The 24,457-nt window shown below is 41.9% G+C and overlaps 1 protein-coding gene across 6 annotated transcripts in view; it reads right to left on the reverse strand.

Moving 5' to 3' along the window:
• Positions 1-24,457, reverse strand: part of TENM3 (teneurin transmembrane protein 3) — a 614,727-nt gene that overhangs the window by 518,314 nt on the left and 71,956 nt on the right. The window contains exon 1 of one of the 6 annotated variants that reach the window (XM_058669962.1): positions 20,726-20,853. The exons of the other annotated variants lie outside the window; for them this stretch is intronic. The gene's annotated coding sequence lies outside the window, so the exon portion shown is untranslated. Of the gene's footprint in view, positions 1-20,725; positions 20,854-24,457 lie in introns of those variants that run through there. 6 annotated transcript variants of the gene reach the window in all.

A 24,457-nucleotide genomic window follows, 5' to 3' on the forward strand; every position in this document is an offset into this window, starting at 1 on the left:
ACCCAGAACCTGGGTGGTGATCTTGGTCACATCCCTCTCTTTACCTTCAACTGTAGTACCTCATCGATTCATGGCAGTATTTTATATCTATTTCTGACAGCTACTACTCAAATGTAAGCTACTGTCATCTCTCATGTGAACTACCAAGGTGACAAGATTCAGAGTAGGATTCAAAGAAAGAATTCAGGGGAGATAATCACAAAATTTTAAGAAGACAGATTAAGACTAAAAAGACTCTTCTGACCACCAAGGGTCATCTGCATAGGATGCCTGAAAGTTGAGACACTTTGGAACCCTGCAAACTGGCACTGCAATATCATGGCAGTCTGATAAGTGAGATGGCTACACAGCAACCAACATGCAGGAAGCATATGTAACATGTGTATGGTGTATGGAGTGACAAGCCACGTCCCAGATGCACTGCAGAAGATTTCAGCATACTGCTGTGAAGGGCATATGATCTAAAATTTGTGAACTGTTATTTCTGGAATTTTCCACTTAAGGTTTTTGGAGTATGGTTCGTCACAGGTAACTGACACCACAACTAGTGAAGCTACAGATAAAAGAGGACTACTGTAGAGCTATTTCTTCCCTTGCAGCCACTATGGAGGGAATGAGGCAATGAGACAGTTATTCCAGGGAGAAGGCAGTACTGAAGATGTGTTTTCAAACATTGTTCAACATGTGTGCATTTGATAAGTGACAGGAGGAATGAAGCAACTGAAAATGAAAGTAGGGGAACAAATTGATGCAACAAGGATCTAAAAGTAGGAGATGGAATCTTACCCAGGCCATAGGCAGGTGGGATTTCCTAAACAGAAGAATGGATAAAAAGATGCTTTTCTTTTTCTTTTTTTTTTTTTTTTTTTTTGAGGTAAAGAAGAGAGAAACAGATGGAGAACATACAAGATCCCTTGCTGGTACACAAACAGTCATCAGAAGCAGGAGAGAAATCTACTAAGAAGAGATCCAAGTACTGGGGTAGTAGCTGATGTAGCAAACATTTACTGAGTGTCTGCTGTGATCTCAGCACTGACTTACCCAGTGGTAAACCAGAGAGAAGTCACAACTATTCATATTAAGATTCAACTCTCTAGCCCATGATATTTCAAACCAAGGATTAAATTGCTAAAGAATATGGGAATCATGGGGAAAGGAAATCTTCAAATCAGAGTGTAAAAGTGTCAAAGATGCACAGGGAAAAATCTGGAGGTTGGTGACATTGGGAAGTGATCTTCGGACGAGGAGGAAATACTGAACGAAGGCAGTTAAGTAGTAAGTGTGCAAGTGGCAGTGAACATGCCAGGCTGTCCAGGAGGCTCAGGGGCCAGATGGGAGTGGTGTGAAAGCCAAGTGGTTTGGCAACGATAGAAGAGGTAAACCAGGAGGTTCTGAGTCACATTCTAGTGCCTCCAACTCAAGCCTCTGTGAGCAGAGGAGGCCAAGGCTTCCCCCTTGGGGAACAGCACAAAGGAAGAACAGCCAGCTGGATCTTGCCCTGCCCTGCCTTGCTCTCCCAGCTCCCGAGGCCAGGGCAAACGCCCACCTCTCAACATTCATGCAGAAGAATTGGAAGAAAAGCAGAGGCATTTTCACTCTGAGAGCAGCATGTTGATGACACATGGTCTACATCTCCCCTTTCATCTCTAATCCTGACACCACAGCTCCACAATTTATTCAGCATCTGAGGAGCCTAACGGGGAACTAGGATCAAAGTGAACCAGAAAAAGGATTAATCCAGATAAGACAGAGGTTATGATGATAGCCGGGAGAAACTATTTAAAGAATGTGGTGAGGCGGTTTCTGTGTTTCTCACAATAATAGGTCTTTCTCCCACATGTCCATGGTCATTTCTAGCGTCTGGGTTGTTCTCAGTCCATGGGGCAGCAGGCTACACCCAAGCTGGGGGTTATTTGTAGAGTCTGGGAGAGCTAAGCATGAAGTGACTCGTGCTTTGGGATTTCTGGGTGGATGCAACTGACCAGCGTCTTCACAAATAGTGAATTTAAGGCAAAGGTTGAGATCAATGTTTGCCCTGCAGAAGTGCCCTCGTTGCAGTTATCAATAAAGCAGGGAGAGCTGCTTTGCTTCTCAGGTTCATCTTTCTGCAACTGTTATTGCAGTGCCTTCTTCTAACCATTTGACTTAATGTTATTTCTGAAATTCATTCTGAATCTGCCTCTCGAAAAAAGTTTAATTTTAGAAAGCCAGAATGAGTCAAGTGATCTAAAATTAATTGCCCTGTTTTTATACGTTGAAAATAGCAAGCTATTCAGCATTTTTTGGGGTTTTTCTTTACAATCAGATAAGTGAAATCATTTTTTATTAAAGTCTTTTCATGATTATTTGCGATATGATATTACTACAGGGTATAAGTATCAGATAGTAACATCCTTCCTTTCTTTGTTTCATTTGAAGAGTCACCCATGCTCTTTTCTTTGTCTTTGTCCCTATTTGGTTTGAAATTTGTTGAAGTTTTCACCCACATCCTTTTCAAGGGGAAAATTACACAAAACAAATAATTTCTTCACTCTTGAATAAACTACTTATTTATATGACAACTACAATGTTTTTGAAGTAAACAGCTGTACTCTAATAAACTGTCACTTTTAAGAAACAAAATACAATTTACTAATAATGGTAAGAATTCAATCAATTGTATTTGAAAGATGCAGTAGGTTTTTTTTTGTTGTTGTTGTTTTAAGACTTATTCATTTTATTACAGCCAGATATACAGAGAGGAGGAGAGACAGAGAGGAAGATCTTCCGTCCGATGATTCACTCCCCAAGTGAGCCACAACGGGCTGATGCGCACGGATCCGATGCCAGGAACCTAGAACCTCTTCCGGGTCTCCCACGCGGGTGTGGGGTCCCAAAGCTTTGGGCCGTCCTCAACTGCTTTCCCAGGCCCCAAGCAGGGAGCTGGATGGGAAGTGGAGCTGCTGGGATTAGAACCGGCGCCCATATGGGATCCCGGGGCTTTCAAGGTGAGGACTTTAGCCGCTAGGCCACGCTGCCGGGCCCGAGATGCAGTAGTTTTAATATTATATGGAAATATAATCAAGATTTTGAGAGTACATATATTAGAATACTCTCAGGGAGTAATTTGAAACAATATTCATCTCAAATTTTCATTTTACTTGAAAAGAAAAAAAAACCAGATTTGATTTATTGCCCAAGTACATGCAACAGCTGGAGTTTGGACAAACTGAAGTCAGAAGCCAAGAACCACATCTAGATTTCCCACAGAGTGGCAGGGATATAGTGGTTGGACCATTTCCTGCTGCCTTCCACGGCACACAGTAGCAGGAAGCTAGAACTGGAAGCAGAGTCAGGCACTCAGAACAGGATGCAGACATCCCAAGCATTATCAACCACTGTACCAAACACCTGCCCTTGATTTTAATAAAGTTAATCCAGAAATAATAGAATGTTAAAAAAATTATGATATAGGTTTTTGTCTCTCTTTTCTCTAGTGTATTTCTGACGGCGGCATGGCCTAGCGGCTAAAGTCCTCGCCTCGAACGCCCCGGGATCCCATATGGACGCCGGTTCTAATCCCGGCAGCTCCACTTCCCATCCAGCTCCCTGCTTGTGGCCTGGGAAAGCAGTGGAGGACGGTCCAAAGCTTTGGGAACCTGCACCCGTGAGGGAGACCTGGAAGAGGTTCCTGGTTCCCGGCTTCGGATTGGCACAGCACCGGCCGTTGTGGCTCACTTGGGGAGTGAATCATCGGACGGAAGATCTTCCTCTCTGTCTCTCCTCCTCTCTGTATATCTGACTTTGTAATAAAAATGGATAAATCCTTAAAAAAAAAAAAAGAAAAAAGAAAGGCTCAGACACTATGAGTCACAAGAACAGATAAGTGAATTTTAAAAACGAGAAAAATTAGCTTGCATTTCTATAAACTTTTAACCATTATCCCCTGGCTGTCCCCATCACTATCTAAGCCACAACAGATTAGAGTTGAAAATGAAAAGAAGATTTCCACTTTGGACAAAAGCCAGGTTTTTTTAGGCATCAACAATCATGGAAACATACATTTGCTTATTTTTGCATTTAATGCACACTCATGGAGGGCTGTCTGTGAGTCCCTGTCCTAGGTCATAAGAGATTGAGCAGAGAACAGGAAGATACTGCCCTAATGAAGCAAACACTCAAGTGGAGGGCCAACAGGGAGTAGACAGTTCCAAGAATTTCCAAGAGGCCAAAGGAAATGAAACAAGGTGAGGACCGAATGGCTGGTAGGATAGCAAGGGCACTAGGAAGATGCCCAATGAGATGAGAGCTGCAAGTAAGCAGCCGGGCAGGACAGAGGTTGGGGATATAGGATGCTAGCCTGAGGGAAAAACAGCTTCAAAGGCATCCAGAAGGAAGGAACCTGACCTTTCTGAGCCCTTAAACATCTCCTGCAACTAAGTCAGGATGTCTCTTTGACCTAGAAACACAGTATTGCTCAGAGTGGGAGTTTGGGATCGAGAGAATCCCTGGAGATCAGATTCCCACTCTGGGGATAAAGCAGCAAAAAACAAAGAAAGGAAGGGTGACACAATTAGACACCTTGAAATGGTCCCTTCATTCGCCTCTTTATGTAGTCATTTCCTCACTTATTTAAAGGTAACACCAGATCAAACTATCGGTAGCTTTATAACATGGAAAATAAAAGAAACATGTATGCCACGTGAGATAACAACTACTTCCAGATATATTTCTCATTTCTTGGTTTCCAGGGCACATTACTGGCCTTCACAATTTTCTAAAATTCCTTTGGGTTTCTATTACTGTTCCATAATCTCTTCTCTGCATCCTAAAATCTGAAAAAGCATTCATGTGGGAAACCCAGAAGAAGCTCCTGGCTTCAATCCAGCCCCACTCCAGCTAGGGCAGCTATTTGGGTGTTGACTAGGGGATGGAAGATTTAACTTTCTCTCTTCCTCTGTAATTCCTCCTTCCAAATGAATAAATCTTAGAAAAATAAAAAGAAAACAAAATAAAAAATTAAAGCAAAAAGCTTTAAAAAGCAGTATGAAGAATATGCATTTAGTAATAGAACTTAATTCTTATTTACTTAACTCCCTATTTATTCCCCTAAGTTAAAACATTCACAAGTGAATTGGTGAAAGAAACGCTAGCATGTTTAACTGCAGGTGCAGTCCTAGTCTTTGCTAGTTGTGTTATATAGAATAGATAACAGACCTATCACTACTTTTCAAAAATTTCAAAGCTCTCCGATTTCTGAGTGAGTTCTGTCTGAAGACCAGAACAGGGATCTGTGAGGCCTTGGTACTACACACAGAATCCAGGGCCAACGGGCTGCACACTTCACACAGTGGTTCGGATACTGCAAGGGATGTCTTTGTTTCAAATCAGAGTGCTAGGATCAAGTCTCTGGTCTACTCCTTATCCCAGGTTCTTTTTAACCTGCTCATTCGGGAAAGCAGCAAATGACAGCTCAAGTACTTGGGTCCCTGCTACCCAAGAGGAAGGCAGGATGGGGTCCCAGATCCTGACTCAGCCAGGACTACCCTTAACTCTTTGAGTGATGGGTAGATAATCACTCTTTCTCTCTCTCTCTCTGCATAAATAAATGAATAATTTTTTTTCCAAAAAAGGACATACGGCAAGGGCAGTGCTATTGCCAACACGTTATTTATGACTTTTAAAATTCTGTTGCTTCATGTTCCACTGTCTATGATCATATACTACAAATTCAAACCCGGGTGGACCCTGCATTTTACTTTATCAGAAAAAGTTCCTTCCTTCATATACCAGAATGACCTTGCCGAAATGTTTTCACACATAAATAATGTAACATAGAAACATTTTATGTATAAGTTTCACATTAAATTATTTAAAGTGTATACTGGGAAAAACGAGTTTGTATGGTCCATTATAAAATTACAGGAAAGAGGAGTAATTGCCTGTGGATAAACAGATCATGAAAGGAAATGGGGCATTTCACAGAGCTGAAGTAACTGTTGATGAGACTTAATGTCCACAGTGTGAACAGGCAGATGGATGGCTTGGTCAATTATGTCACAGCTTGCCATTTCTTATCAACAGCACTGATTCAGGCAGGTTTGCAGGAAGTTGTCTATCAGGAAACATGCCCTTAACACGCTCCTGCAGAAGAATTAATTTCAGAAATATGACATCTTCTTCAGTGTGAAACCCAAGGCCTGGGGTCATTACACATCACATGTGTGGTGTCTTTCAACAATAGTGACAAAATCTCAGTAAATTTTTGATCTGGAAAAAAACAGCATGAAACATGCTGAGGCCTACAGGTTGGTTCTCGATGCCTTTAAAAAGGCTCCTGCCATTGCTTCTTCCTTCACCGTATCCACCAACAATCCTTGCCTCAGATTCATGAGCTCAGTAGAGGCAAGGCACAATATCATGCCACCGGCTCATAACAAACCCTACAATGTGCCCTTGGCATAACACTGCCCTGCAAAGTAAGCTCCAACAGCCTGGGGGATGTTCTAGACTGCTTCACTACTGCGTTTGCAGTGACAAGGACACCGCTTGCACATGGTAGGCACTCAACAACGATTTCTCAAATGTTCACTTCCTGACAGGCCAGCTGCTCCACCTCATGGTAGGATCCCAATCTTTTTTTTTCCTAGAACCTATTTCTTTCTTTCTTTCTTTCTTTTTTTTTTTTTTTTTTGTTCTAGAACCTATTTCTCACCACCCATTTCTCTGACTCATTCTTTAGATGTTGTTCCGGATCCATTCACTGAGGTCTCCCATGAAACTCAGGTCAACAGACCAGGTTAACTTCCTACACTGCCATTTCCTGCTTTACCACAAACCTCTCCTTTTGAAGCACTCATGATATTTACAATTGTGATTCAGTACCTCCTCTCCCTACAAATCTTTAAGCTTAATGAGGACGGGAACCAGGCTCGTCTCACCCTCCACTATTATCCCCTAGTAGATGCTATGAAAATGTACTGAATAAACTAAGGCAAAGGTAAACCTTCAGACTCTGTGGGTACCTCACTGGGTTAATCATTCTATGGATTTTCCCCTGAGAGATGGCTCCTGTGTGTGTGTGTGTGTGTGTGTGCACGTGTGGTACACATAAGCACAGTAGCTCCAGGGCAACCCAACCACTCCCTCTCACCAGAGTGCTGTTTGTTTTCTGCTATTCCTATACCAAGCCCTGGATATGCTGAGGCCAGTTCCTTCACTGTTCAGATTTCAGAAAGCCAAGGCTTGAGGACTGGGGCCCACAAGAGGACATAGTGCTTTCTTCCGCAAGAACTGGGTGTGTGCCCACTGCAGTTCCCTCCATGCAGACCACCACCTAGGAAGGTAGATATTTGCTCCAAGGGCTTATAAAGACCCATGCCAACCACATGTATTTTAAGATATTTCAGCTCACAGATAGGCCTAACATTGTTAAACTACCAGTATTTTTGTTTCCTCCAAATGTCCATCTGCTTTCAATTCTGAATCATTACTAAGCCCCAGAGGTATTTTAGAGCTATAACAGGCACAGGTGTTTGGTTTGCCAACAAGTATGGCAGTTGCCCTAAGGGACAGTGAGCAAATGTGGGCCACTGGCAGGCAAGGAAGTCACAGGATGGTGGGAGCAGGGTGTGAGGGCACTGAGGAGAGATGTGGCATATTAACAGGTAGAATGGGCTCACTGACTTCCATACCTGTGCCCCAACTGAGGCTCTCCTTTGATCACCATGACTTCTTGGCACAGAAGGTCCTCCTTGGGTCTATTCTCCATGCACACTTTCACATGGAGACCATGCTACACTTCCCGGATCCAGAGAGACTTCTCACTTCCATCTTCCTGCAAGTGAGTTTCCCTACCCAATTTCCACCACACTTTGGGTAGCTCCATCAGTACTCAGGAGGCTGTGCTGCCATCTGTCTGGGCCAGTCTCATACATTCTGTGCGCACTGGCCAATTCACACAATTTGTCACCTGGTGGGTCTGTGGATGGAAAGACTGAGGGGCGTTCTGCTGACATGGCCTACCAGGCACGGGCAGAAAGTGGCATGCTGATTAAAGAGGGGCTGTTTCTGCAGATCTCTTTGCTTGCAAACCTTTGTGGAAAGTTAGCCTGTATTCTCACTTCTTTTAAACAATTAATTAATCATTAACCAATTAATTGGTTTTGGAAGTTAGAGAAGGGGGAAAGAGAGAGAGAGAGAGACAATTTCTCATCCAGTGGTTCTGTCTGCAAATGTGTGCATTGGCCAGGACTGGACCAGACAGAAGCTGAGACGGGGAACTCTGACTGCATTTGCCACAAGGGTGAAAGGGACCAAGTACTTCCGACATGCTCTGCTACCTCCCTGGGTATGCACAAGCAGGACGCGGAGTCAGGACTCAGACCCTGGCACTCCGAGATCTAGCAGATCCCGAGATATCTTCACTGCTGTGCCAAATGCTCACTCCTGTGGCGTCACTTCTGTCACACAGGATGGACAGCAAGGCTCCATCAGGAACTGCAAAGTTTAATGGAGAAGGGATGAGAGCAGGCAAGCTTTCACAGACAGCCTGCCAGAGACCCTCCACTCCTGAAGGAGTTCTGCTTTGTGGCGGCTCCAGCTCACAAAGGAGATTTTGCAGCTTTTGTTTAAAGATCCCAAACTCCTCCTGTTGAAAAGGACACAATGTGATAACAAAATCAGAGGCCTGGAAAGCGAGAAAAGCTGAAACGTGTGTGCAAGGCGACTTATCTGAGATACAGCCATCCCAGGGAGTTGGAGCAAATGCCTGTGCCCCTGTCCAAGAGAATCTGGGGGATTTCTACCAGACGCTGCTACCTGCAGCTTCTTCCAGGATGGGAGGGGATGGCTCTTCCAATCACACATCTGCTTTCAATGGAAAGCACTGCAGATTTTCTGTCACCCAGGTATGGACTGTCATTTGGGGGAAAAGAAATGCCCAGAAGACAGCAGTGCAGGAATATCTGCTTAAAGATAAGCCATCACAGTGACCCAGCCACGTGTCAAATACACAGCCAAAAGTAAATGAAATACATGCTAGAGAAAGAATCCAAACTTTTGTGAATTTTAAACAGTTTCCAGAACGTCCTTTTCCATAAGAAGCATAAAATTTGAAAGTGGATTGTACTGCCAAAAGAGTATTAAATACAGGCACTCCACAACTTATGAACAGGTTGTGTTTCAGAAGTTTGTTTTTGAGGCAGTCGTGTACACGTCTGGAATGTACACTTCTCACTGCGATAGCAGCGTTCAGGGTAGTCAGCTACTTGAGTTGAATTAACCCAGAAAGCAGAGGGAGTGTAGCATGACCGGCAAACCAGACACCTGCCACTGTGCAGGACAAAGGCACGCTGGGAACATGGATGCACATGCTTACATGTTCTGCTGCAACATGAGTCGGAGGAACGAGCTTCTGTCCTGGCTGCTGCGCAGGACCCTCCTACTCCAGTTATTTTTTTAAAAGATGTATTTATTGGTATTGGAAAGGAAGATACATAAATAGAAGGAGAGACAGAGAGAAAGATCTTCCCTCCGCTGATTCAGGCCCCTTTGCTGCAATGGCCAGAGATGAACAGATCCTAAGCCAGGAGCCAGGAGCTTATGTGTCTCCCACACAGGTATAGGGTCCTAAGGCTGTGGCCCATTCTCAACCACTTTCCCAGGCACAGGCAGGGAGCTGGATAGGATGTAGAGCAGTCAGGAAATGAACTAGCTCCCAAATGAGATACTGAGGCATGCAAGGCAAGTATTTAGCCACTAGGCTATCACTTGGGTCCCTATCCCAGCTTTCTTAAGCAGTAAAAGCAAGGATGCTACAGGCTCCAGAACCCTGGCAGTTTCTGGGTGCTGATGACTCGCATGAGTGATTTACACGAGATGCTGAGGTAGAATATGGAGGCCCCTTTCCAGCACACTGCTGTTGACTGTGTAACATCTCAGTGTATCTGACTGCTGGACCATCACTAGCTTATGAAATGCACATAATAGGTATGCAACAGACATTTCCTAAGAGTCCTACAAAGCAGATCAGATTACAGTGGTCCGTTGGAGTATTTGTCTTTCCACCTGAACTCTGCTCAGCCTGCAGTAAGGGAGACTGTGGCACCAATACTGGGCCAGGAGAGCAGGGAGAGAGATGGGACTAAATTTAAAAAAAAAGCCTAAATGCTCATATCTTTCAGCCAGAAGGGAAGAGGTGTCAGTCACCAACCTCACCCCACCCCTGTTCTCCCTTCCTCTGCCAGTTAGACAATGAAGGTAAGCCACCAACAGATCAATTTCTCCAATGCCCTCAAAATCTGACAAATGGCAAGAGCTACTTGCAGGGTAGGGGATGGAAATCCTGAATTAGAGGTATTTAATTCTCCCTATAGTTAGTAGAGAGTTCAGACAATTTTGAATACATTTCACAAGCACAAGCCAAAAATATGCAAACCAGATTCGGGCTAATTTACTCTAAGGTGCTTCCCAGCTACTATTTTCTCTCCTGCAGATTCATCTCACATTCCAATCTTTAGAACAGGTCGGCAGATCCCACACGGTAATTCTTTGGGGGCTGCTGGTCCTCTGAGCCCCAGCACACCCGATGTTTGGAATGTGGGCGATAAACACACACACACAACACATACCAGCTGTTCAGGAGCCCGGCATTGGAACAAACAGCCCAGGGCTGCTGGTGGGCATCAGCTGCACGTGACTGCTATTCTAGGAGGGGAGCCACTCCTGGGACAGCTGGGAGGGAATTAATGAGTGAGAAGCAGGAACATTCCTGCCCTGGGCATCACCCTCTAGCAGAACCTCCCTCTACCAAGCTTGCCAATGTTCCTTCTGTATTTTGGGGAGGTAAGCAACTGCCCATAAAACACAGGATCAAATGGACACAACATGCAGGGCTCAATGTGCTCAAGTAAAGACTTGGCCTCAATTGGGGATAATCCATGTTTACAATAACTTGTGTGACAGTGAGGGCTGGGAGAGATGGTGGCACAAAGGTGACCACACAGCTATGCCTTCTCCTTCCTAATTCACCAAGGTTACCTCAGTGCATAAAACCAACCTGACCCACCTCCAGTTCTCAAGACTAACACCTTTTGGCCCAGGAAGGATCTGATCAGAACGTTTCAAGCCCTCCTTTAGGGCAATGATCTGGGGAAAATTGTACATTCAGCGACTAGAAATGAATACTGAGAACAAAGAAACAGGATGAGGGTTTCTGGAGCCTTTTGGAAAGAAAGATGTAAAAGAAGACAAATTGGAATCTGTTTCAAGGCGCTCCTGATCTTACACTATAAGGGGTGCCTGGAGTCAACTCTCCCCATTCTCCCAGTATCGATCAGGCACAGATCTCAACCCTGGGAGCCACTCACTGCCCAGTAGAGCCCACAAGCCTGGCCCAGCAAGCACAGGCACTGGTCAGGGCAATCCTAATTTAGAACGGCACCACTCCTCTGCTGGGAGAATGTGGCTCTCCACGCGCTGGGAAGGTAGCAGAGGGCAGTACAGAGTGTTTGAGAAACTATATTTAATACAGTTGTTGTTTTCATAACACACATTTCAAAAATTAAAATAAAAGCTACAGAAAATAACTCTCAGGAATATTTTCCAGAGACTAATCAGGGTATGCCGGATGGGAGAGCTTTCCTTAAAGAAGGTAGACCACCTTTTGTGGAGGATGGGGTGCAGATGGGAAAAGAAAGCTGTGAGGAGGAAGGAGCAAGGCACCTATCGGCTCTTTCTCCTTCAATCCCAGCCATACATAACTGTTCCAACCACTGCTGTGCTATTAGCAACTAAGAGAGAGCTTACTGCACAATGGACACCAGCACGTATTTTCGTAATGAAAAAGCTTGTAGGAATTCCATGGGAAGTCCTATGTGGGGTGCAGGAATTGCTGTGCCCACACTGGGCTCATCTTCTGGATGGGAGGGGGAGTTAAACAGAATGTTGGAGTGATCACAGCGATCTCTTCTGAGAGATTTGCTAGAATATGTAAGGAGCGAGCTCGGGGGATGAGGTGTGCAGGGCATTTCAGGTTCCATGTGGTTTCATTGGGAACTACAGCCACGCCCCCAAATGGTCGTTATTTAAAGACCAGTACATTGTGTTCTTTATCCCAGTTTCTGCGAAGCATTGTTTTTTAGAAGCTCCAGGCAAGCAAGGGACATGAAATTTCTCTGTCTGCTTATATCTAATTAACGTTCACTGAGTCTCTGGCTATTTAAAATAGGGAAATAATGCATATTTATTCACACATGCTTTGAGATCTGTGGATAAAAATGCTATATTACTACCAACCACAATGAATGCACATACTTTAAATATAATTATCAATTACCAGCTACCACCTGTTGAGATAACTAACTACAGTGCCTTTAAACACTACCCTTCCAAATTTCAGAATTGAAAACATTTTCCAATGTTATACACACCATGTTCAACCAGTTCATTAAGGAAATTCTTTATTACACTTATGATGACTTATGTCAGCAAGAGAAATGGAAATGAGGCTCTATGCGTTACTAAAACGTCCGCAGGCTTACAGTCAGGGTTTGATCTTTTCACAAAGTCATCTTTCAAAACTCTTTTAAGAGGCACTTAATGGTACATATAGTATAAGGTCATAATGCTGCATCGGAAAAACAAAATTTGACCCCTTGGCAAACCCAACATTAACTGGTTAAAAAGCATACAAAGTGAGATGCATTTTTATAAATACAAAGCCCCTTGTGCAAATCAGTTCATAAACCATGCATAAATAAAAGGCATTATGTTACTTTTTCTCCATCTGGGACCACAGATTACAGCTAAAACCATAAGATTCTGCTTATAGATGGGCAATTATTATGGGGTTTTTATTCTTCAAAAGCTATTAACATTTCTACAGCATAAGCAAAGTTATTACAAACAACCTCTAAGACGTGAATGATTTTCCTGAAACTCCTCCCAAATCCTTGCCTCCACATAAGGCACTATACTTGCTTATTGAAATAGAGAAATAAAAGAAGGTTAAAGCTGAAATAACAATGCTGCTGGTGTTAAGGAAGTTTGAACTTCCACTGAATGGTTCTGTCCAGTACATTCAGTACATTCCCTGAAGTGCAAGGAAACAGAATGTCAAGCAAAGAAACGTGTTTAATTCATCAGTCACATTACTAAAGCATGAGGGCAGTCACAGTACCTCCCAGCAGCCCAACCTGAGTGTAGCTTGGCCAGGACCGCTGACATGTGCACCAACACAGCAGAACTCCACATGACTCTAGGCTTCCAAACTGCAGAGCAAAAAGACACTGGTGCCTTTGTGCTCAGAGCTACCAAGGCATTTTCCACAGAGCTTCAGTCATCAGACAAAAATTCATCACTTTATAGAACGAGACAAAGACAGAAAGCCTACAGAATGCCAGGAGTGAAGGATGAATGTCTGAAAGCAGCCCCTGTGCTTTCTAAGCTGGAGAGTCCATCCAGAAAAACATCTGAGTTACAAAAATGTATTTTCCGAGGCTTCTTAATGGATGTTCTCGATGCTATATGGTCACCAAGTGAGGAGACACCCGATAAGTAGATGATTTATCTATGTGAGGTACCAATTAACAGTGACAAGGCTCACTTCATTTCTTGGGCTCCTTTTTGAACTGGCAGGTCCTGGCATGTAGCTTGAAGAGGCACAGAGGAGAGAAATCAATAGGGTGAGAAGTGAAGGGACGTATCTATGCTTAAAGATTTGGTTGTACAGTTTTCAACACGCAGGCTCTGACTTACAAATTTTCAGAGTAGCGATGAATTTTTTTCAAATGTGTATAAATTCTGTTGCATATAGGTAAGGGATGCAAAAACCAGGGAAGCTTCTTACCTTACCCATCATCTCACATAATCACCCATGTCTGTGTGTGTGTGTGTGTATGTGTGTGTGTGAAAAACAGCTAAAATCTACTCTTATGGCAAAAAATCGCTAATATAATTAAAAAAACCCAATTCAATACTATTAACTATAATTCTCAGCATGTATCCCAGCTCTCTGGATCTGTTCATCTTAACTATCTGCTACTTTCTATTTTTCAACCCACATCTCTCCATAATCTGTGTCCCTACTAACCACTGTCAAGGTTAACAGCCATCTTACTCTACCCCTTCTCACAGAACACTGGAATGTTCATCTTACTCTTAATGTGCCATCCTTTAAGGACAATTTCAAAAGCCATGAACTTCAGGGCTAAGATAAGGAAAAGATTTTAAATTGCTGAAAAAGAATTTCCTTTTGGGATGGGAGAAGTTTGGCTGCATGACTACATTCTTGTTTACATGATGCCATACAACATGAATGTTTTTGAAAGAACTCTTAGTTGCTGGTCATTTTCATGGAAACAATAAATTCACACTTTTACATAACAGACCATCTGCAAAGAGTAGAAATTGGACAAAACGAAACCTATGACACCAAGATTCAGGCAAGATGACAGAATTCTGAGTCCATTCCCCTACGAGAATATACATTCAATGATCAGGGGATCATTATGTACCTTGAATGCCCAGCCAGAAGAAGGCCCATGCAGTTTTAGGGACCAATGATCCTGTAGCTGTAAGTGAACCTTTAGGATAACGAGGCTATGCAGACTTCACTAAGGACAGGGCAAGAGAAGCCAGGAGCAAAAAATGTGAAGACAAGAAAAAGAGGGCTACGCTGTCCCCCTTTCAAGGTTGAGATACCAATCTCATCAAATGCAAGCAGTGACGGTTTTAAAAAGAAAGTCATTATGCCTTGCTTTCATGGAATGATAAATCTACCACGTGAGCTGTCTTAGGCAATAACTGATCTTACAAATGTTAAGAGACTGGCAGGAAACAAGAGCAGCAGCAGGAGTTACAGTGGAAAGGATGAGTTCAGATAGAAAGCATTCAATTGACATGAAGGAAACGCATGACTACGTTTTTGGACAGATGCACTACCACCCAAGACTATGGCCTGTCTTCACAGAGTCGGCCAGCATGCCCACATTGTGGAGAGAGGCTCAGCTCAGCAGTGAAGGCTGTGGCCCTAGCTTCCCATCCTTTGTCATAAGAAGGCTTTGATGATGCCCCAGAGTCATAGCTGTATCGTATTGGTGGCAGTTACTTACACATATACAAATCAGTGTCTATAAAGCTCATAATCAGTTTGATTCCACTTTATTTTGGTTTTCTCAATTAATATCTTTGTTCCTGACAAGCCAAGTTAAAGCAGTCTATTTGGGCCTTGTTGGAATAAAAACTCATTATATGCCATTAGTCATCTCTCGTGCAATTTTAGTGCCTAGACTGAGGCAATCAAGCATAAATAGATGCTTGCCCTTGGACTCGTGTCTCCCTCAAGGGCTGGCTCCGACTCTATGTGCATTCATTTTCTCTTCAGCAATACTCCTAGGACTGAAGTCCTCCTGCCCCCTTCTCTCTCTCAATGGGCTGGACTTTCTCTACTTTTCCAATTTCTCTTTTCTTAGTCCAGCAATAGAACAGAATATCCTACCTAGTTTTTGTGTCCCAAAACATGCACAATTTTTTCCACCTGAGGATGTATTAAAAAGAAAATGATGGAATAACAAAATGTCCAAACAAGAGAAAATTACATCGAGTGCCTCCAGCCAAGTTACAAAATATGCAATGTTAGAAAATCTGTATTTCTTTACGGTTCCTTTCTTAGATGAGAGTTCAAGGTCTCAATAAAATGGTTCCTGTTGCTGAGCTGAGCTGCTTAAGGCTGTGATGGTAGAATAAAAAGTTGCCACTGCTGCTACATTGGATCCGATTCTAAGCCCTCTGAGCCCCTGCATTCTAACCTTCACTCCAGGCATGGCCCAGCCCTTTGTCATATTCCAGGATGCCTCTGGCTAAGAAGGCCATTTCTCCTCCAGCCCTGGAAGCGTTTTCCTTTGGTCTGCAAGCAGCTCTTCATTGACACCGAAGGCTCCTCCCATCTCCCTGGCTGGCCCTTTGAAATCCATGATTATCTTTGGTCCCTTCTATATGGAAGGAAGCTCTTTCTCTCAAAGAACCCCCAAATTCATCCCCTGGGACTCAGATCATTTTGTGCTAATCCTCCATTGAATGCTCCACTCCTCATTTATTTCTCCCTGGTTCCAGGCCCCAGGAGGTCCAAACCATTCCCTACATAATAGCTCCAGTTCTCTGTGTACCTCAGAGTTTATCTTTGTAAAATTCAGGGAGCAGTCATTAGGGCAGGTGTGATCTCTCACAGAACCCTGCCTGTTGTGCCCACATTCCTCTTCAAAACATTGTGATCACTGCATTTTGAAAGCAAAGCTGCAAGGGCCTTGTGCCTCCATCTCAGGTTCGGCATCCAGGGACACCATTTCGGGACTGTGGCACCTGGATTCCCCATGTTTAAAAGCCTCTGTCTCAGTGATAAATGCTAATAAGGTTCCTTCCAAGGGACTGCTGCAGAACTGCCACTCGAGATTGATCTGAACACCACAATCAAAAATTGCAGCTGCCAGGTTCAGACTAGGCAAGGAGTTGACACCAAGTGCTCAGCTGCATATTTTGGGGAGTGTAATTTAATCTACCAAATAATGCTACTGAATGGTTATTTTCCACCCCATCTTTAGGTGAAGCCCATCAAGGTAGGAAAATGAAAGCTCACTCAATTTGAAGTCCATAAGCTGCGGGCTCCACAGCAGAGCTCAACAAGCCCAGCATGCCTTGGATTTGTAGCAGCAGCAAGGCACACCACTGCCCACACTCCACTGCCTGCCTCACCTGGGGCCGGGAAGTGGTTTGTTTACATATCCAATTTTACAGTATATAAATACTACACTTTAAGTGTATATTCTAAATAAAAATAATTCTTTCTATATAAAGCTATTCTGTAAAAATTGATAGGCACAATTTTCACCTTTGCAAGCAAAGGATTATTTCCCTGGGAGGACTATCTTTGAGAGAGTCTGCTAAGCTACAAGGTACACAAACAACTGTTACACAATTCATGCCAGGAAAAGCATTTTCTCTCTTTTAAGAACTTCAGCCAGAAATATAGGGCCTGGATAGTCTCCCTGGTAAAGCTAGCAAAGCCAGGATTTCCTTTTCCATACGTTGTCTAATTTTGCTGCTTTTATTCTTATTCAGGATTACATTCAGCAAGAAAAAGAACGGATACACTAATTAAAGGGCTTCATATGCCTACCAGAAATAAAAATCATGAGGAGTGCTTGCCTCATATGTCAATTAAAATATTAAAGAAATTTATCCAAAGATACTTGAGAAAGCAGCCTGATTTATGACTTGGTAATACATATTATAGAGTACATAAAATAAGTCACTCTGTAATCATTTTTCAGAAATTCTCTCCAGTTTTGGATTCTAAGAGGATAATCTTGGAAGGACATTTTAACCATCTTTCTTCCACTGCCTCGAGTCAAATACAGTCACAACAGATCACTTTAATTGGATTGAAACTATCTGTTGAACATTCCACTGCTTATATTAGCACACTGAGGGCAATCCCTTAGCTGCCAGGTGGTATATATAAGTACTAATAATTTACCAGTCAATTCAATTCCTTTTTTAAAAAGTAATCTATCTCCATTTGTGGCACTGTTCTAGGGTTACATTCACACACACACACACACACACACATACACACACACACACTCAATATTACCAAAAAAAAACCTAGTACATGGGCAACTATGAAGATTTATTTGTGGCATTTTATATTTCTGAGCTTCAGTTTTTCATTTATATAAGGAAGCTTACATTGCTATCTTCTTCAAAAAGAATTTTGTTTCTAGAAATAAATGAGTTCCTGTCAGATTCACATCTATTGCAAACTGTCAGGTGTAAGCATTTATTAAAACATTTGCATTTATTGCTGTTCTTATGTAATCATCTAACTTCCCTCGTGCTTTCTAGCCAGAGCTGGGCTGAGCCTTATGACATCTAGGAAATGACTCTTCAAAATAAGTAAAATATCATAAAAAAAACACCATGTGATTAAAAAAATATACACGCATAGGTACTTTGGTTGCATTCTAAAGCTACCATCATTAGTATGCACACATTTCCCTTGCCATATTCTTCTATTGCTCTGATGAATTTTCAAGAGGATACAAGCGACTCGCAGAAACAGACAAGGTAGGAAGGAGTATACGGTAGGAAGAGGGACATTCACGGTGATTAACTTGGAAGGCAGGCAGATGCTAAACTGCCATCTCACCCTCTTTTTCTTCTTTTTTTTTTTTCTCTTTCAACTTTCTTCCTCTCTCCCTCCTCTCTCAATGGCCAGGTGCTTTATGCATCCAAAGACTACTCAGCGCTCTAATCCTCTTTCCATTTATCCAGAGAGGTGAGGTCCATGTCCAGGAGATTAATGTTCAACCCTCTCCAGCGGATGGGCCAGCCCACAGGATCTCTTAAGTGCAGACTTAAGTTACCGTGGCTAGAACAGGACCAGACCCTTTCTTAGACTGGCAGCAAACCCATATTCATGCTTCATTTCAAGAAATTTCCCTAAAAATACACACATCCTACCATCCCACCACAGCTGAAAACATGAAGCACCACAGCTAAAAGTTATTCAGCAAAGTGAGAATACCTATACAGGAGAGTTTCTTTGTTTGTTTGTTTTGTTTTTATCAAATATAAATAAACTACATTACCTGGCTGGAAAATGAAAGCACTTCATGATTTCTTATTTTCTCTTTAAAGGAAAAGAAGTTACTTTGCAGTAAGGACATACTATCCAAGATACAACACTGTTCTCCTTCAGTCCACATTCGGGATGTGGGCAAACACATTTCCATCCAGATTTCCACACATGGATAGGAAAAGGAAAGTCAAACCAGAGGGCAAAACACACACATATCACACTGAATCACCTGACCATTTCCCTGGATACAAATTTTCTTGTTGGTTCAGAATGCGGAGATGAAGGAGTTAAGGGAGAATTGTTGATAGCATATGTGCAGATAATTTTCTACATTTCAATGAGTTTTAAAGACCTCCACGCTTCACCGATATTGTTAAAAACATACTGAATTGGTTGTGACAACCTGTGGGTTAGTTTACACCACAGTCTAAAAATTGGGAAATTCAGTTTAGAAATTTGATCAATATTCATGCCATCTAACATCATAATTCAATTGGCAAAAATGCAGTAGAACTCTCCCCAGGGCAATCCCAAAGAACAGCTTCCCTTGCACTGGTTTAACATGTGTAACCCTCCTGCGTGGAATCCCTGATGGGAGTTGACGGAAGCCTTGAACTGTTTAACAAGGACTTCCAGGTGATTTGATTGAGAGGTTAACTACGATAGACGAGAAACGATCAAATTAAAATGAATATGCCAAGGCAACAATTCAAGATACGTGGTTTTTTTTTAACTCTCCACAAGAACTCTCCCCCAAAAAGCATAAAGAACTGTCAAAATAGGATCTTGCTTAAAATGCAAAAGGTATTTTCAAAGAGAGGAAGACATTTGCATACAATATGTGCCCAAGACTGATGATATTCTGAGAATGTCTTACTTGTAGACTGAATGTACATGACATCAAATGCCAGGATAAAAAAAGCATTTAAAATTTTCGTTGAAAAACATCTCCTAGTGCCTTTTGCTAATTAATTTACATATGCAAACATTAGCAAATATCTGATTTTTTAACATATGAAATCATGGCATCTGAAAATGGCTGGAGTATAGTACTGAAAGCAGCAGCATGTGTATTAGTTAATTATACAAAATCACAATAAAAAGATAGAAACTAATATAGCTTCAAGTGTAGTTCTGTTATTTTAATTCTGAAATGTTCTCCCATGTGGTCCACCACCAGTTTGGGTTGTGGCCACTTTATATCAATTCCTAGATTATTTCTTCATTTTGGGACAGCCACTTTTTAAAGGTTCAATTTCAATAAAGTTCCTGATCTTTACAAAATAAATGTCATGGCAAATCCTTAAAAAGATCAAATATTTTAATATTATTCACCTGATTCTCTGAGCTTCCAGGGACTAGCTTTTAGCAGGGGATTCATAGAGACAAAATTACTTGTTTACGCGTGTAACAAAGGCATAGTGTCCTTTCTCCTCTTTCTGATGTTGCAGAAACCAGCCCAGATGAAATCAACAGCTGTTTAAAGGGTGAACTTCTTTTGCAGCAATGTAACTGGATTTGAGCTCGGGTGCTGAAGCACACAGAACGATCACACCTTTCATCAGGACTTCTAAGCAACCTGACATGCACAGATCTCCATTACTGATGATGAAGTGAATGGGGGTAAAAATAAAACTCCGCTAAAAGATACTGCGATGGTGAGGCTAAAACACTGCTTGATATCCTGTCGTACTGCACTTGCATTTGTACTTATATTTGTACTATTGTACAAAACCCACTGGCATGATTTTATTAACCAGCACACAGAGATTTGTGTTAGTCTCTTATGCTGGAGTTTAAAATAACATATATGTTATTTTCATACATGCATATATAAATATATAATATATGTAAAGTAGGCCTACCCTTGCAACAACATTCTTTTTGCAATGACCTTTATAAACTATAGGTTACTGTTTTACATCACACAATATTCATTTTCAGTCACTGAAGGAAATGTAAAAAAATGAAAAAAAAAAAAACCCTGCTATCTCAGTAAACACATACCTTGTACATCTGCTCACTACCAGGTAATTATAACAGTCCACATAATAGAATCACAGAAATGATTTTGACCTAACCTTTCGATTCCTAAGTACAGATGCCTACCTCTGTGCATCACAGAATGTCTGGCTAGCAGTGGGCGTGCACCTTCTCTGCAGCAGATCACTATGCATGGATGGTGACGTGGGCTTTGGGGTGGGGTGTTTGGATGTACTTGGTACAGCAGCTGGCTGTGCAATCCCAGCAAAGATGGTAGGGAGAAGGGAAGGGTGTGGACAAGATGCAGCCTTCAGGGCGGGAGCAGTGCTTCCGGGTCAGCCGAGACCAAGCCTGCTCCTGCTTTCACGCCCAGACCTCAGATCCCTGGGAGAGCTGCGGGACTCACATTCTGAGCTTGGACCACTGCCTGCCATGTTTATCATTAAAGTTGTACCAAAAAAAAAAAAAAAAAAGCTTTTCCAGGAGATTAAAATATCCAGTACGTACTGAGGCAGATTAAATATTCAGTCTGAAGTGGAAAAACAATCGTAACAAACAACAGTAAGAATAAAAAGATTTTCCAAAACGGAGGCTTGTTTTCATTTTTTTTTCCTCCTTAGGTAAGCGGACTTCATCAAGAAATTGACTGACAGCTAAATCTGATAAATGTCAATTTGCATGAGCTGCTGATGTAAATTGAAGCTACTATTCTAAATCATCACTTAGATCTTTTACAAATGGATTTTAAAGAAGTCCAATTGTAGGTGTTTTCTCAGGTTGAATTTTAATTGCCATCCTAATTGAAACTTTTGGGTTTTAATTCTTATGTGGTTTTGAAGAAATGTCTAGGTTGGTCTATATTCAAGCTAACAAATAGACATTTTCTTCATCTTCAAAGTTTCCTTCAAAATTCAGGACAGATGCTTTTTTAAATATATCTGTCAACAAAAAAATATCTGTCAACAAAAAGAGCTGTAACAATATTCTGACACCCTTATTAAAATCAATCTACTTTCACACTGATCAAGAAAAAGCATGGGTATTGTTACACATTCCCTTCAAGTGCACTAGCTGTTCCCTTTTAATGTATTTAAAAATTGAAAGGGGAGATTAAATCAACTGTGATTAATCAGTTCATCAGTTATGAAGCTGCCAATATCTGACCTATCAAAACCTACCTAGACACACACATCATATGGCTCCGACTGAAAGTGGTAGAAAGCTATGCAAGGAACACTGAAGACCAGGGGTGTGGCAGTAGACTACTGCCAATATGAAGCAGCTCACAGCAGTCCCTTCTTATCCATAGCAGTACAGGCCCAAACTCCACAGAAAGCTTGACACTGTACTGAGTACCAATTCCTACATTTGAGGCTCCTTAAAAGTGTGTGGAGAAAGAATGAATGAATATGCAGGTTTACTATGCTACAAAAGCATGTGAAATCCAGACATGGCATTTTTTCATACTAGGTGTTTTTATGAACTACTTGAAGAGCCCTGGTATGCACAGATATCCTGGAATACACTTTTTCTTGTACATAGATATCTATAATAAGCTTCATCAATTACATGCAGCAATAAATAAATAAAAATAGGATAATATATTGAAATAAAATTTCATATGGATGTGGATTCTTTAAAAATTTTTAATTCCTCACTACTGCTATTTTCAGTCGACATATGACTATGGGAACTGAAACTGCAGGAAACAAAACCCTGGGCAAAGGCATCCTGTGCTTACCCCATGTGACCTCCCCATATATACAGTAGGGGAAACAATACCTACTCACCAGGGTCATCAGGCAGTTTAAATGTGATAAAGGATAAATATGCACAATGACAAACACCCAGGAAGCGATCATGCAATTACAGTAAAAGCTGGAAAGGCAATAACAGCTTCTCCAGCTGTTATTCAGTGGTGATCACAGTTTAAAAATTACCTTCTGAAAGGGCTCACCAGAATCCCGAGCGTGTTCATTCCTCTACGTGTCTGAGTTACAGCCACACCAATAGGAAACTCCCAGAGCTTGACCACTGCCTAGAGGCAGGACAGGACAGTGCACCAAAACGCACACTCTTGGGTCACATATATTTGGTTCAAGAACCCTGCTGCGTCATTTATATATTACGTGACTTTGATCAAGAAATTTGCTTATCTATAAAATACAAGCAAGCTATTACATGTAAGAAAAATGCAACTAAACCACTTGGAATATTGCCTGCCATAGAGAAAATGCTAAATATGTTACTAGAGTTTTCATTCCTATTATCATAGTAGGTCTTATTCAAGTCCTTTAAGTGCAGCTGAATTCCAGGTGAGTTTTTCATCCGAAATAATATTTTCATCATGAATTAAAATCTTTGTCTCATAATACTTTCCTCTTTGTCAGATTTTAACACCTATAATATCTTTATTCGGTAGGTTTTGCTGCCAGTAAAATGCAAAGGGTAGTTTATAAAGGAAATCTCAGTAACATCATAAAATATCTATGTTGCACCTAAGTCAAAACACCAAAATCAGACCAGAGCTCACAGATTCAAAGCTCATTTTTACCAAAGGTAAGGCAAATTATTCCATATCTCTGGGTCTCAGAATCCTCACCTGTAACACAGGTGTAACACTCTCAAAGGTATGTTCTAAGGGTGAAGAGGGGCCAAATTTATAAAGTGCCTAAAGTGGGTGCTGGGCATATAATCTGTACTGATTGTATATGAGTTACTCTTATCATAGGTACCAGTCAAATGCTCATTAAATTTCTTCAAAAACACACAGATGCATGCCACAATGATATTCTTCAAACTACAGGTCCTTTGATCCTATATAGTGAATCACATACAGGTCACTGCCTTTGTTGGGTTAGTAATATGCAGACAATCACTTGTAGGAAAGTATGGATGGAAACGATTATAAGACTTTTAAGATATTCTTACTCATGGATTGTGGCGTTCACACCACCACCAGTTTGGACCCATCCATTTTCACTGTGTAGACACTTAGGTTGCTCAGTCAGTGGAATTCTCCATTAGGATGCAAATCTGCTAGTATTCCAGAAAATGCCTAAATCACTCGTGGGATATAAAGTTTGTCAGGATTGTCTAAACTCCATCAAGTGAGCGAGCCACCATCATCAGTCGTGAAGTTCACCATTCGTTGAACACCACACACATCCAACACAACACTTGGAGCAAGGAGTTCGACGGGAAATAACAAAGACACAGTATGCACTCAGAAAACTCCTGGTAAATAATGTCTGGAAACTAACAGCATATTGATGGATAGCCCCCCTTTTTTTCCCTACAGTCTGCCTACAGCCACACAGGCACATCACCTTGTTTTTCCTATTCCAGTAGGACAGAGGATGGGGGTGGAGCAACCCAACTGACAGGTAAATGATAATGCACCAGGCTACGCCAGATGCCAAGATGATTTATGTTTTTCAGGAAAGGCCAGAGGCACCGAGAGATAGCATAACAGCCCCTGAATTTGTTGACCTAATGCAGTGGAACTTCAAGGACAGGTGGACACAGTCACGTGGGAACTGAACAAGCTGAAATGAGGCCACGTTACCTTCAAGGCAGCGGTGCATTTGCCTGGTAACCGCTAAGAATCTGGCACAGTAATTTGAACCAAAAAGAAAACCACCGAGAGATCTGGCATCAGGAAATCCTTCCATCTCCTTTGTGGGTGTAGCTTGACTGAGCTGGAAACCACCCATGCTGAGGCTGTGTGCTGGCCATCGTTTCTAATTGGTAAATACAAGGACAGACATAACAGCAGAATTCCCAATGGTTACTTATCATCATGAGTCTTTGGAGAAATCAAATAGGAAAAAAGAGGAGAAACTCCATAAATTGTAA

This window comes from Ochotona princeps, chromosome 11, assembly GCF_030435755.1.
Source record: "Ochotona princeps isolate mOchPri1 chromosome 11, mOchPri1.hap1, whole genome shotgun sequence".
Taxonomy (NCBI): domain Eukaryota; kingdom Metazoa; phylum Chordata; class Mammalia; order Lagomorpha; family Ochotonidae; genus Ochotona; species Ochotona princeps.